Here is a 14526-nt window from a genome sequence, read left to right as displayed (position 1 = left end):
GTCCAGACATTCTGATTTCACTGGTCTGGGGTGTGGCCTGGGCAGCAAGATTTTTAAGTGCTCCAAGTGATTCAAACATGCAGCAAAGTTTGGGAACCATTTAGCCTAGAAAGTACTAAGTGTTCAACAAATGTCTAGTCTCTCCAGGGCCAGCTTTGCAATTTGTGGGGCCCACCGTTTGAAAATTTTCCACAATTTCAAGATGGTGACAGCAAAACATTGAATCAGGCTTGGGGCACTCGTGAGCAGGAGCCGACTACTGTTTTCTACCTTCCTCTCATTCCTAGCGGGGTGACTCCCCACACTAAATTATCAAAAAAAAAAGAAATCACACAATGGGCAAAGGGAACAAGAAATGAGGTGATCCAAGGCAGTTATGGTGGGATCTCCTGCAGGATTTTTTTTGCAAAACCTAATACCTGTCTAGAAGCAAATGCCTTGCTTGTGTGGTTCCACCGGTAATGTGAAGGCTTTCTAAAAACCTAAGCACAGAGCTGATTCCCACTGCCTCACCAGTCCACACCAGCTCGTTTGTGTCCATACCTGGTAACACGAGACAACAAGGCACCAGAGCAGGGATCCTCTGCAGGGAAAGTGTTAACATGTGGGACAGATTCTGTGCTATCAGGACACAGGCCTTACAGGGAAGGCAGTGCAGTGATGAAAAGAAATTTTGCAAGAGGGATGGGACACACTGCATCTCTAGAGAGCAGCCAGGCAAAAATGATGACCTGGAAAATTCAGCCCATTGGACCAGCCATCCAGCATGCCCTCTGGGGTGGCGTCCCTCATTTTGGGGTGGTGATGACTTGCCTTCCTCAACCTTTTTAGGGGTGCCCAGGACTCCTATGGGGCCCCTTAATCCAGTGCTTTACTAGAAGAGGAGGCAGGGAGAGCAGGGGAGCTAGGGCGAAAGGAAGGCTGGTGTGTGCCTAGGAGCTCCTCCTTAGAAAAACGCCCTGGGATCCTGGGGCCGGTGCCTCCCCCAGCTCTGGGCCGCAGTGATTTAGTGAAAGGCACTCGTGGCAACAAGTCACAGGCTCAGTAAATGCATCAGAAATGGGGTAATCTTGCAGAGAATTTACAGCTGTCTGGTCCCCACCCCACTGTCTGGTCTTGGTCCTTAGGCGGGTTCACACAAAGGGTTCAATGATTTCCACTCCGTCAACAGAAACCCAGAGCATCTGGGCCTGGGCCCAGCTGGTGGCTTGAGCCTGATGCTACGCTGTCAATTGCAGAGTTAGAGGAAACAATTTGGGGAACACTGATTAAAAAACAATCAGGGACCATGAAAAATCTGGGGAGTCCTCCTAGTTTCAAAATGGGAAGAGGAAAATGTTCGGCTCTGAGGACACTCTGTGGACATTTCATCTGCCTTGAGGACACTCAGCTTTGACACTGAGGGAACCTGCCCTCCGGGACTCTGGCTTCCATCTCACCAATTTGGGATTTGGGAGAGAACAAAGCGAATCTTTTTCCAGTCTCTGCCCCTGGTCCCAGGCTTTAGGCTCAGCCGTTCACTAGTTCTCTGACTTCAGGCCAGGTGCTCACCCCTCTGAGGGTCGGCCCTGACGTTGCAAAATGGGGATAATCGGAGGGTCGGCGCATGAGTTAAGTAAGATGGTGCAGCATCTCGGCACCTCCTAGGGCACGGGGAGAGGGCTGCTGAGGACTCCCTCCATGTATCTTCTCACAGAGAGCCTAGAAGGGCAGGACTACTACTCTTCCCATCCGAGAATGAGAAAGGTATGACTTATAAGAGGTTAAGTAACTTAGTGGAGTTAGTGGAGGTTGCAAGCTCAGATTCTAGGTCCATCTGAGCCTTGGCGACTCCAAGTCCTGCCAGCAGCACAGGGGCCCGCCAGCTAGGATTCCCACCCAGGCTCCCCCGACCCAAGTCCAGGCTTGTGTGTGTGAACTCGAAGGCGATCCAAGGAATCTAATGGGCCAGATGGAAGAAGGAAGATAGACTATAAAGAAAGGAGGCAGAAAATACCTCGCACGGATCATCTCATTGTTGGAAAATTAAAGAGAGAGGAAAGGGACGATTTTGCTCCCTGTTGGGGCGCTGGGGGCCGCGCTGATGAGCCAGCGGTGGGGGCCAGGTCACAGGTCACGGAGCCGTCCGCAGCCGGGTTTCCAGGGGGGTGGCGGGACTCCACCGCCGGAGCCACCAGGCTTCGCAGTTCCAGCAAAGGCCGGCCCCCCGAATTCTGCCCCGGGCTGGGGGCAGAAGCAGCACAGCCTGGGCAGAGAGGCGGCGCAGGCCCCGGCGGGCACGGAGCGCTGCAAAGACGGCTGACGGGCGCGCAGCAGCGCCGAGCTCTGCGCCTGCAGCCAGGCCGGCGGCCACGGGCGGAGGGGCCGGGCCGCGGCCCAGTGGCTCCGGGAATGATGGAGTGGCCTTTAATTGTGGATACTCGGAAACCTGGGAAGCGTTGGCAACAAAGCAAGAATGGAGAGGCTGCTGGCAGCCGGATGACAGGCTGGAGGGCGAGCCTCCACCCACCTAAATGGTTAAATGGCCGGTTTGCCAAGGCCACTGAGCAAAGTGTTACCTCACCACGGGGCAGATTAAAATATGCATTTTCTCCTAATTGAGCATAGTGAAATCAGCCGGCGGTCCTGTCACAAGCGCAGGAATGAATTGTCACAGCACGAAACACGCTACTCGACAGAGCATCTATTATAGGGGAGAAAAGAGCCACATAAACTTCCTTCACGTTGGAATTTCAACCGATTTGTGGTCTGGTGGGCTGGGAGAAGCCTATGTGAAATGGTCACCCAGCTATCCCGATCTCCTAGAACAGCAGCTCACGATCTGATTGTAGGGTTATGGGCCTGTGGCACACCCCTATTGGGCAAGAGAGCTAAACACCCTTTATACCGATTGTCCTTTAAAAAAAAATATTTTATACACTTACACATTTAAAAACATATCAGGGCAAATGTATGCAAGGCAAATCCCATTTTTTCTACTGTTTTCCAGTAAAAAAATTTAAAGTGTGTCCTTATAAGAAAACAGAAAATCCCATGAGAGAATAAGTCCATCCTGGCCCCAAATCTGGTACAGGACTGGACAGAGACGCTTAGAACCTGGGGCGATGTGAAAGCCTCTCTCCCTCACACAGATCCCTGGGAGATGCTAGCACCACCTTGGCATGAAAGCTTCCACGACAGGCTTATTTCTGCTCAGGCCTCCTGCCACCACTGGATGGTGTTAGTTATGAGACCTGTCAAGCCAAGTTGATGACACTGGAACAGTCAGAACCTGTGTTCTCCATTTTTAACTTCAGGGTCTTTGATATTTTTAACACGTTGAATAGTGCTTTTTGGTCCTTTCTTTTTCTGCTTAAATATCCCTCATTTCAGACTGTCTGTAGACTTCACCATCCTAATTCCCTTCAATTTCTCTCTTCAGTGGAGGCATCCATGTGAACTCAACGACAGGGCCCTTGTGGCCCAAAAGTACATCTCAGATGGGTGGAAAACACCCATGCGGTTGGCACCCTCTGGGCTCACAGCCACCTGAAACCCACTGTCGTTTTCATAGGAAGCATCATGACTGCATCCCAGTAATGGAGTCTGTGCATCTAAATGCAGGACTGCATTTATTTTTATTAGCTTCCTTGTTATGGTTTCAGCCATGTTATTACCCATCCAGGACTTTTTTTTAAAAAAGATTTTATTTATTTATTCATAAGAGACCCTGAGACAGAGAGGCAGAGACACAGGGAGAGGGAAAAGCAGGCTCCATGCAGGGAGCCCGATGCGGGACTCGATCCCAGAACCCGGGATCATGACCAGAGCCCAAGGCAGACACTCAACCACTGAGCCACCCAGGCGTCCCCATTGAGGACATTTTGAATCCTGATTGTGTCATCAATAAAGCAGCTGTTTCTCCTACTGATATGCTATATCTATGAACTGGATAAGCAGATTTCTTTGCGTTCAAAACCAAGTCAATGAGAAAAATATGCACCGAGTTCAAGCACAGAGCCTGTGGCATCCTCTAGAAGCCTCTCCACGTTTGTCAGAATTCTTCTGACTTACCAAATGGCTGACTTACTCAGCCATTGGCTGGAAAGTCTTTCTCAATTGGAGCTTCTTGGCAGCAGGGACTATGGTCACTCAGTAAATACTTGTGAGTAAAAGCAATGGAAAAAATTTGAGTTCTATTTATTCTTTTAAAAAGGACAATCGGCTGGCTCAACTGGTAGGGCATAAGACTCTTGATCTCAGGGTCATGAGTTCAGGCCCCACTTTGGGCATAGAATTTACTTTAAAAAAGAAGAAGGACAATCATACTTTAGTGTAAGACTTCGGTATGATTACAGGTAACCATAAAGAAAATACTGTCTCTGAGATCCTGATAAAATACATGACGTAGAAAATGTAATCCATATATAGAAATGCAAATACAGTATCTTTCCCTGGAGACACAATGGACTATAATGACTTCTTTAGTTCTAAGAAATGATTGGAGATAAAAATAGACTAATTAGCTTTAATTAACACATTTTCTTATTATTCTTCCCCGCTAGTGACATTAGCTTATGTTCAGTCTTTGGTAGTTACACACATATCTCTTTCTTGGAGCTTAAAGTCAGGAGATGTGGGTAAAGACCCTGATATCCACTGATCCACGCAGGGTCCCTGGAAGGTCACTTATGTCCCCCAATCATAAAGAGGTGGTGCCTGGGTTGCCTCAGGTCAGGAGACAGGGGAGGCCAGCAGTGAGGGCGGGCTATATGGGTGGCTCATCTGGCCTGAACGTAGGGTCTCTGGTCCCTGGTCACTGAGACTCTAATCCTAATGTTACTTGATTTCCAGATACTTCCTTACCCATCCCCATAGTTAAATACCACTGTAGCATTGGAGACTGGGAGACTGCTCCCAGTAACAGAAACAGCAAAATTAGGAACAGCTAACATTCACTGGCTGTTTACAGAGTGTGTATGCATTTTCAGGCCTGGTGCTCACAAGAACCTGGAGGTTCTACCTCTAATGGTGGTTATATTTTTATCCCTTTCATGGACAGAAGCTTAGGCTGTGGGGTCACTTGCCCAAATCATGAAGCAGAGTCAATAGCCTGACTCCAGAGGGTTTGCTCCTGACCACTAGGCAACACTGCCTTCCTTATCAGTCTACACTGGATGTGGTTTGGTTACATTTAATTCCACAAGTAATACCTGAGTTCCCATCACATGTAGACACTGTGTTAGATGGAAGAGACTTTTCTTGTCAAAAGGCAAAATTCCTAGCTGTGTGCATCTTACAGTCCATGGAATTAGGTTTTACAGCCTCAAAGCCTGATTGAGTTAAAATATCCAGAGCTTATTTCTCACTCAAGCTGCATGTCCACTGCAGATAAACTGGGGTCTCTGCTCACTATGGATCACTCAAGGACACAAGCTACATTGAGATCTCCCAGAAGAGGGCAAGAGGTAGGCACAGAGGACTCCCACTCTTCCCAGAAGAGACACACATCCCTTCCACTCCCTTCACATTGTCCACAATAAATCCATGGCTCCCAGGCTCAAAGAGGGGCCTGATAATGCAATCTCCTGACAACAACCCCCACATGGAGGCTAAGACTTCCTGCCTCACAAGGCAGAATGTGGTACGTCCTAAGCTGCATGCGCCATACATCAAAAGGGCCTGGAAAATAATTTCCTTTTGTGGGACCAGGAAAGATGGGCTTTGTGAGATAAGCGAGACTGTAGTTGGCAACACTTGGGGTGCAGTGGGGTGAGGACCTGAGTTGAGAGAAGAGTAAGAGTAGAGGCTGAAAGTGGGGAAGGGGGAGGCCACTGGGAGTAACAATCTGGTCTAGAGCACAGAGTGCGAGGTGGTGTGTAATAAGGACAAGGCAGAAGGCTGCACCGAGCCTGCATGGAGAAATCTGTTGTTCATTCGGTGGCCTGTGGAAGGCACTGGAAGCAATGGCTGTGATATGATCAGAGAGCTGAGCTCTAGGAAGTTTCTCCAGACAGCAGCAGCAGAGAGGGGAGTTTGAAGTAGTGGCTTCAGGGGCAGGAAGGAGGCTGTTTCAATCCCTCAGGGGAGGGGGCGAGTAGGCGCGGGAGGGCCAGGGCTAGGGAGCCAGTGAGGATAGAAAGTAAAGGATGGGTAGAAATAAAACCCCCAGAACCACAGAGTCACACATGCTATCAGGCTAGATAATCAAATATAATCAGAGAGAGTGGGAAAAGGAGGGAGGAGAGGAAAAAAAAAAGAAAAAGCCCTTATTTCAAGCCTACATGAGGTTCTTGGATGACCGATGGTACCTCTTGAGAAGCCACAAGTATTATCTACAACAAGGTCACACCAAATCTTACGTCTGTGGAAAACAGGAATCCATCCTGGTCACATGAATGTCTTACTAGGCAAGAGCCTGTTGCCAACCCTGTAAAATATGTTCTTCTCCCAGGAACATGTGACTTAAGTCACTATTTAGCTAATAAGTGTGCAATAGGATTTGTGTGCTAACCCTTACACATCAGCACTAACCATGGAAAAGTCTTTTACAACCTGTACTTAGTACAGGGGCCTGAAGCTGGTATGAAAATATGCTTATCTTCCTCGGACTTAGAAACATACATATTTTATGCAAAGATTTTTGGAAACATTAAGGAGAGACCATGTGTCGGTGAGTTTATTCTATATGCATGACCAAGAATTCAATTCAGGAAACCTGAGACAGATTATAGGGGATTTTGCAGAGTCAGCGCTGTGTTACACACCGATCACTATCATGAAGTCCAAGGTCTAATTAACCCTACTTCGATGGAACTACAATCAAAATCCACTGAGGCTAAGGTTATTTTAACTTCAATCCGGTCTTGCACACGTCAGAGAAGCTCAGCAAATACCCCCATCTAATCTGCCTTGCACAGCAGGTGTATCTGTGAAGGCTTAGGATCTGCTTTCCAGTGAATATAAAGCTTTTGTTTTATAATGAATCATATGCATCAGTAAACATACTTTAATGGTTTCATGTTGTTGTCTTATAATTAGATCAGGAATTCCAGACAGTCTAGTAAACAGGAGAATCCAAAGCCTGGAAATAGGAGTTAGCTTTTTCTGGGGATTTTTGGCATGATATGGCAAGCATATAGCTTCCATACTGAAGGAGCAGGTTCTAGAAAATGAGTCCCAGAAAACCACACAAGGTCTTGCTACTTGAGTGTGGTCTGTGGCTCAGCAGCATCAGGACGACGTGGGAGCTTGTGAGAAATGCAGAGTCTCAGGCTCTGGCTCAGATCTACTGAATCAGAATCAGCATTTTACCGAGATTGCCAGGGGATGTGTGTACACGCTGAAATCTGAGAAGCACTGACACGAGGCACCCACCACAGCAAGTGGACTAAAGAAATTTAAGTGAGGGGATCCCTGGGTGGCTCAGTGGTTTAGCGCCTGGCTTCAGCCCAGGGAGTGATCCTGGAGTCCCAGGATCGAGTCCCACATCGGGCTCCCTGCATGGAGCCTGCTTCTCCCTCTGCCTGTGTCTCTGCCTCTCTCTCTGTGTGTCTCTCATGAATAAATAAATTTTTAAAAATCTTTATGTATGGAGAAACAGAGAAAGAGAGAGATGAAGGCCTAAGAGCATTACCACCCCGGTAGCAATGAACACACCTACAATATGGCTATCTGGATATCTACACACCACTCTCCAATAAAAATAATCAGAGCTTTCAGAGAAGTGGCTGATTCTGACCTAGGGCATAGAAAACACAAGATGAGCCTGGAACATCTTGTAGTGCTAGAAAATAAGAAAATGCTCGAAAAAAGATGAGAGCCTGTCAAAAGAACACAGCGGTCAACCTGGAAGAGCCAAAAGCTAAAACAATCTAGCAAGAAAACATACCAGTAGATTCTAACATAAAGTAAAATAAATATCCCTAAATAGATCAATCGCTCAATCGATCTATAAATAAGTGCTAAAAACACATAAATAACTGTGGTAAAATACATATAACATGAAGTTCGCCATCTTGACCATTTTTAAGGGCACAGGGGTTTGTGGCAAGTACATTTACATTGTTGTACAATGGGCATCACCGCCCAGCCCCAGGACTCTTTCTATCTTGCAAAAGTGAAACTGCATCCATTAAACAATAATTTCCCATTCTCCTCTGGCAACCACCATTCTACTTTCTGTCTCCATGAATTCGACTACCCTGGCACCTCACATGAGTGAGTGGAATCGTACAGTATTTGTCCTTCTGTGACTGGCTTAGTTCACTCAACATAATGTCCTCAGGATTCATCTATGTCATAGCCTGTGTCAGAATCTCCTTCCTTTTAAGGCCACTGTATGTGCACCCCACATTTTGTTTATCCCTTCGTCCGTCAGTGGACACTTGTGTGGCTTCCATCCCTTGGCTATTGTGAATAGTGCTGCCAAGAATACATGATATCCTGCTTTTAGATCCACAAACTCTTCACTGAATTATCAGATTCTTACAATATCCCTGGGAAATAAGTATTATTATTACCTTGTTTTTCGGATGAAAACACAGGGGCTCAAAGTATCATGGCTACCAAATGATGCAGCAGGGTCTTGAATGCGGGTTACAAATCAACAGGCCTTGAGGTTCGGCTCCACTGATTAAACAGAGCAGACCACATACATCTTTCATTTGCTTTTGGAAAAGGAACACTGGCTAGAAGAATATCCTCCCTGGGACTTGACTGGACAGCAGAGAGAGATTAAACTGTCCTGGGTTTTCGAAATAATGGGAGTACTACCATTCTAGGTTTCAAAAACCATCTGAAACATTTTTAGGGGTCCAGAGTTAATTTAGCTCTTTTCCCCATCAAATGTTGTTTTCTCTTCTGGAAGCTCCTGAGGCCTTGAATGAGAAGGTGAGCAGGGTACACATCTACCACAATGATGGGTTCTGTGTCTGTCCCATTATACACCCTCCCTCCGTTGAGACTAGAGGATCTGACCCCCACAGGGACCTGGCTGGATTGGGGTTTGGGGGGAGGGAGTGAAGGGGAGTCTTGAGCTTGGGTGGGGTCAGTGTGGACAGCATTGGTTCCTGGGGTAACTAGTAGGCAGAACCACCCTCCTGCACCTGGCCCTCAGGAAAAGCTGTCCCTGGCCCTGCTGAAAGGCGCCAAAACATTAACTGCCTGTAATTTTGACATGGCAGATATTTAATAAGGAACAAATTAGCACTTGGGTCTTTTTTTCCTGAGACAATCCAATTTCTATGCCAGGCACCAACTTCTATATTTCAAAATGCATTTTTGAAGGTTAATTAGAGAAGCAGCAGAGATAGTGTTTTCCAAGAGGGATTTTTCTGGTTCCTTCCAGGTCTATGGATTGCAGAAAAAATAACTTTCACACACTGTAAATTGAGTATGTGAAGCTGTGAGAATAAACCCATCTCATTAGTCATCATGTCAATTATAGTATCTAAGGAACAATTCTGTAGCAATAGCATATTTATTTGATGTTGCAAAAGCTACCTGGACCCACCGTTAGGATGGTATTTGCTCTTAATGCTCCGAGTACCTCTTTAACAAAATGGCACTCCATAAAAATTTAGTGTGTTCCTACTGTAATTAAATGGCCCTAGTCATTTTTGCATTTATGATATAAACTATAATGGCTGTAAAACCCCGCAATTAACTTTCCTTGCGCCAACATTTCATACTTGAGAAATTCTCATTACAAATTTCATTACTGATTCACTTATCTGTAATTTGTCCTATGTAACCTAAAGAATATTAACAAATTTAGAGTCACTTTTGCTCTATTAAAAACTAAATATAAAAGTCTTTCACCTAGCAAGTCAATCTTGAGATTTCAACGGGCCCCGGAATGGTTCGAGCTCGGTGGTGAGGCCGGGAAGGGGAAGCGATGGTCTGACCGCAGGGAGAGGAGCCAACGTGGAGGCAAATAAGTGGGTGGCACCGAGCCCTTCCGCCTCCTCAGCCAGCGGCACAGTCGCGCTTGAGCCAGGCCCGGGGAACAGGGGACGCCGCACCTGGAAAAGTGACAGGGAGGGACATGAAGGCCCGGGGCTTCCTATCCCAGGGCCTGGGGCTTCTCTCACTTCCGCTTCCGGTGTGCTTTGGGTGAAAGGTCAGGGCTGACGGGAGCCGCGCCTGCGCAGTTGTCTCCGGCTCTTCCGCTCTGGTAGCGAGTCTGTCAGAGGAGCCTGGTTGTGAGTACAAACCACAAAATTTTTCTTTTCTTTTTTTCTTTTTTATGCCGAGGGTATGTGCAGGGAAATTCTTCTCGGTCAACAGGGATGCAGGACATTGGGGGTGTGGGGATGGGTGGGGGCGAAGGGACAGTGAGGAGTGGCAGGTACCGAAGGGCAGAGGGAGGGGAGAAGGTGACTGGAGAGTGTGATGCTGTAGGATGTGGGCGGAGTTACCGCGACTGGCGATGACGGGATCTAGGGTCGGACCAGGGGGAGGGGGTGCCTTGGGGAGAGTTGGTGCAGGTCGAGGAACTGAGAGGCCAGGTGTTGGGAAGGGCAGCGTGGACAAGGGGTTCAGCGGGAGAGGGAAGGGGAGGGCCCCTGCCTGAGTTATGCTTACGCTGCCCTTTGCCTTCTCCCCTAGGCGCCGCCGCCCACTGGCTTGTGGTGAAAGCTGGAGAAACTTTCTGCCTCCTCTCAACCCCTGGCCCCACTTTTTAAGGCAGAAACCAATCTACACCCACATTCAAGCCAAGTGAAGGTTGTCTGACTCGGGGTAGGTGTCGGAACCCCTCTGGGGTTCCCCAGGCTGCCAGACTGGGAAAGGAAGGGCTCCCCTAGATCTACCGCTGAGGCTCCCTGTGTTCCTCTCAGGACAGCCCATTTCCTAGTAGCTAAAAGCAAGGGCCTCTCCCCATCCAACGAATGGGTGCCAAAGCCACGTTAGCTCGGGGTGCCAACAGCCACGTTAGCCCCTGCATTTCCATAACACAGATCTCCACGAGGAAGCGCCTGAGTAAATATTTCCCCCCAATAACCTCCTATCTCAGCATTTTGCTGCCTTCCATAACTGCATTCATTTTATTCTAATTTGTAATTAACTTTTACAAAATTAAATTGGAGATAGAAAATTACTGTCCCGACATAAATAATCCTGCTGCGGGATGTGGCAGTGTTAACACAATCAACAATACGATTCATAAATGAAAGAAATGTTGTCATACTTATTACTTCTGTGTGCTCCATCTTTTATAGAATATTACAGTGTAAATTGAAATTTTATATGATTTAATAAACCTCAAAAAGATATTATGGCCAAGTAACCACATAACTGTAACAAATTGTCCTCCTCCCTCATTACAGAGCTTTTCTCCTCACACGGGGCTCAGCCTCATTATCAGAGCGGTGTCTTTGACAACCCGGAGCCCATTAAAAACACCTTGAAGAAAGGGTACCCCACACTGTGGAGCTTCAAAATCTATACCAAGCTGGAGTCCTTAAGGATGGTGTTACAACATGAGCAAGCGGCTCCTTCATTTTTCATCCTAGGGTATCAAGGAACAGACATGTTATCTGGCCCCTATGTGACTGACCCCGGCCACGTTGCACGTCGCCACCAAGACACTGAAGTCAAATAATCGAAATAGCAGCAGAGGACCTCTCTGCTGGGGTTTACAGCCCCTCCAAATCTTGAGCTGCTTTTATAGGGTTACTAGTTGAGATTTAAAGTTTCTTTGTTTTCAGAGCACCAGAGCTCCCATTTGCCACCAATTGCCATTTTTCAAAGGTTTCTGGCTCACCCAGGAATTCATTAGGGGGTAGCAGAAGAAAGGGTGGATAGACTAGACCCACAGTGCAATCCCGACCCCGCTCCCCACTCCCCACTCCTCACTTGGGGGCCCGAGCCTCACCCACACTCCCGTGTTTTCCAGTTTGGAAGGAGGAAGCCAGGGATGTGAGCACTCTCTAATCATATGCAGTGGTTTTCTCGGAGCCTGGTGTGATTTCTGGAGCTTCCAGCAATGTGTGGGACACACTCTGCACTGAAGAATTTAATGACTTGTTTTACTGCTGCCTGCCATCAATATTTATCTATATTAACTGAAGAAAGGCATTACTTGAAATGGCGTTTCACACCTCTGAGCATTATACAGTAATTCCAAAGTCGTAAGTTGTACCAAATTCTACGGGCAACCACAGAGATGCAGCATGAATGGAAATAACCCAGCTTGAAGTTGTGAAACTTGAACCGTCTGCAGCAATCTGGAAAGCCAAAGTCAAGATTATTAAGAGTTGCTAAAGGTGAGACTCTCTAGCAGTGGATAGAAAGCAGTGGCAACAATCTTTCCTTTGCTCTCTGTTCCTTGAATTAATAAGAGCACTTTGCAAGTATACATAATAGACGAGAAACGCTCTCGAGAAAGGCAATGAGACGAGGCAGATGAGTACCTGGCTTCCTTCTGCCTTAATCATTCAGGCAAGCCGGCTGAATCATCCCTTCCATGTTTCCACTTACCCTTCCGGCCGGCAGTGTTCTCACTCTTGGTTTCCCCCTGCCAGGAAGCCATCTCTGACCCTGTTACCTCATGCCAACATTTTCTGGTTTGCATCTCTTCAACACACTTATGAAAAAAGTATCCTACTTATTCGAGGGCCTGTACCCTTGCTGATTGCCTGCCTCCCCGCTGGCACGGAAGTGCCTTGAGATCAGAGACACACCAGGCAGACAGCCGTTCTGTCTTTAGCACTGAGCCCAGGGCCTGGTATGTGGCAGGGGCCACTTTGATTTGCAGGGTGAATTACCCACCCTAGAAGATCCTGAGCTTGAAGCACTGTGGATACTTCTAGTATCCACACAGACCACATCATTTTGAGCCAACAGCTTTAAAAGGACCATGTAAGCATCCCATGCTTGAGCTTTACTCAAAGACCAGCAGTTTCAAGGATGAAAGGATGTAGGAGATCAGTTGGGCCAACCCTTCACCTCACAGAGGAGAGAACCTAGTCCCAGAGGGATTAAGAGACTCACTCTTCCAAGGTCGTTCAGTGCTTTGCAGAGGCAGAAGTAACTCCAGGACCTGGGCTTCTGGCAGCTGCTGGCTCTGGCTCTTTCTCAGATGCTGTGCTCTATCTCCAAAAATAAGCTCTCCAGCCAATGACTTCTAGAATACTTGACTTTCACATTGTGATCTAAAATGCACTTCCTATAATTTTCTCGTCTTTGGAAATTATGTTTATGGGACATCTGGGCGAGAGAATTAGTCCTCAATTCATAATAGATAAGGTTTACATTTTTAATAACGGGATTAGAACTTCAGGGAAACTTTATAACTGCACTATTAGCACACCACACTTAGGTTTTATATTAATACAAGATTACTGGCCCAATGACTTTACACACTTTGGAAGAAGCACACGACTTGGAAGAAGAATGGTGAACAGAAGGACACATGTTCAGTGGGAGTCTGCTTCCCAGTCTTTCTGGAGTTGTAAAAGCCTGCTGTTACTTGGTGGCTTCTGTGAAACAGGACTGACACATTGCTTATTTCCTTTAAAAAACTATGACGTGGAATTCATTTATTTTCATTTTAAGGTTGGAAGCACTTCTTGAATAAACCAGAGATGCCCTGAAGAGTAAACTATAAGGATAAGAATCACTGAATAAGAAGCTGTAAACCAGTAGGTAAGACTGTGTACGTATCAGTCCACATTCAGACATGACTGTTAGCATGACTTATAAAGTCATTTATGTCCCTTAAATAAATAGATAGTGATTAAGAAAAGGGGGGGATTCCTGGGTGGCTTAGCGGTTGAGCATCTGCCTTTGGCTCAGGGTGTGATCCTGATCCAGGGATCGAGTCCCATGTCAGGCTCCCTGCATGGAGCCTGCTTCTCTCTCTGCCTGTGTCTCGGCCTCTCTCTCTGTGTCTCTCATGAATAAATAAATAAAATCTTTAAAAAAAAAAAAAAAGAAAAGGCGGGGGCTTGAGGGGGAACAAAGTCATTCGGGAAACAGCCATCCTGCTGTTTTCAGAAAAAAAGGGACAACATGGGCCCAATCCATGCCATCCTAGGCATTAATTCTCAGAGTAAATAAAATTGTTGGCTAAATAAGATCGCTTTTCTCTGAATGTCATCTGTTTATCCACTGTTCTAAAAAAAAAAACTATTAGCAAAGGTGAAGAAAAGCATGGCTCATAATATGGGTAGAATCTTTGAAAAAGGGGAAATATGTAAAGCTTTCTTTCAACATCAAATCAATATCTCATTTTCTGAGTGATTAGAGCATCCAGCTCTTAATGTGTTAACTGATAGATGATTCCAATCCTTTCTTTACTCTCTATATTTCTGAAGCAGGATCATTTTCATGTCTGTTGGCCATCGTGCCCGTACTCCCTGTATTAGGTCAGTGGAACATGCGCAGATGCAAAGACAGCTTTAGGTATCTCAAAATCAGAATCCGGAAATATTTTCTTCGTTCTTTTAAGCTAACAAGCAATGACAGGTATTCAAAGCATCGAGCTGTCAACGCTGTGACTTCGGCCGTCGCCTGCATCATAATCTGTTTCTTAGTAACACT

General features: G+C 46.6%; 2 long non-coding RNA genes across 7 annotated transcripts in view; one reads left to right on the top strand and one right to left on the bottom strand.

The window, feature by feature from the left end:
* LOC144288709 (uncharacterized) overlaps positions 1–10096 on the bottom strand; it is a 52734-nt gene extending 42638 nt beyond the window's left edge. For all 5 annotated transcript variants that reach the window (XR_013356685.1, XR_013356686.1, XR_013356682.1 and 2 more), the window contains exon 1: positions 9802–10096. This is a non-coding gene — a long non-coding RNA (uncharacterized LOC144288709). The remainder of the gene's footprint in view (positions 1–9801) is intronic.
* Positions 10097–10108: 12 nt separating this feature from the next.
* On the top strand, positions 10109–13946 carry LOC144288708 (uncharacterized). Of its 2 annotated transcripts, XR_013356681.1 has the most exons (4): positions 10109–10184; positions 10591–10722; positions 11310–12248; positions 13540–13946. It is a non-coding gene; the product is annotated as an uncharacterized LOC144288708 (long non-coding RNA). The 2 variants fall into 2 exon arrangements; XR_013356680.1 differs by having other exon boundaries at positions 11310–13946.
* The last annotated feature ends 580 nt before the right edge of the window (positions 13947–14526 follow it).

This window comes from Canis aureus, chromosome 18 (genome assembly GCF_053574225.1).
Source record: "Canis aureus isolate CA01 chromosome 18, VMU_Caureus_v.1.0, whole genome shotgun sequence".
NCBI classification, from domain to species: Eukaryota; Metazoa; Chordata; class Mammalia; order Carnivora; family Canidae; genus Canis; species Canis aureus.
This window is presented reverse-complemented; position numbering and strand designations above follow the sequence as displayed.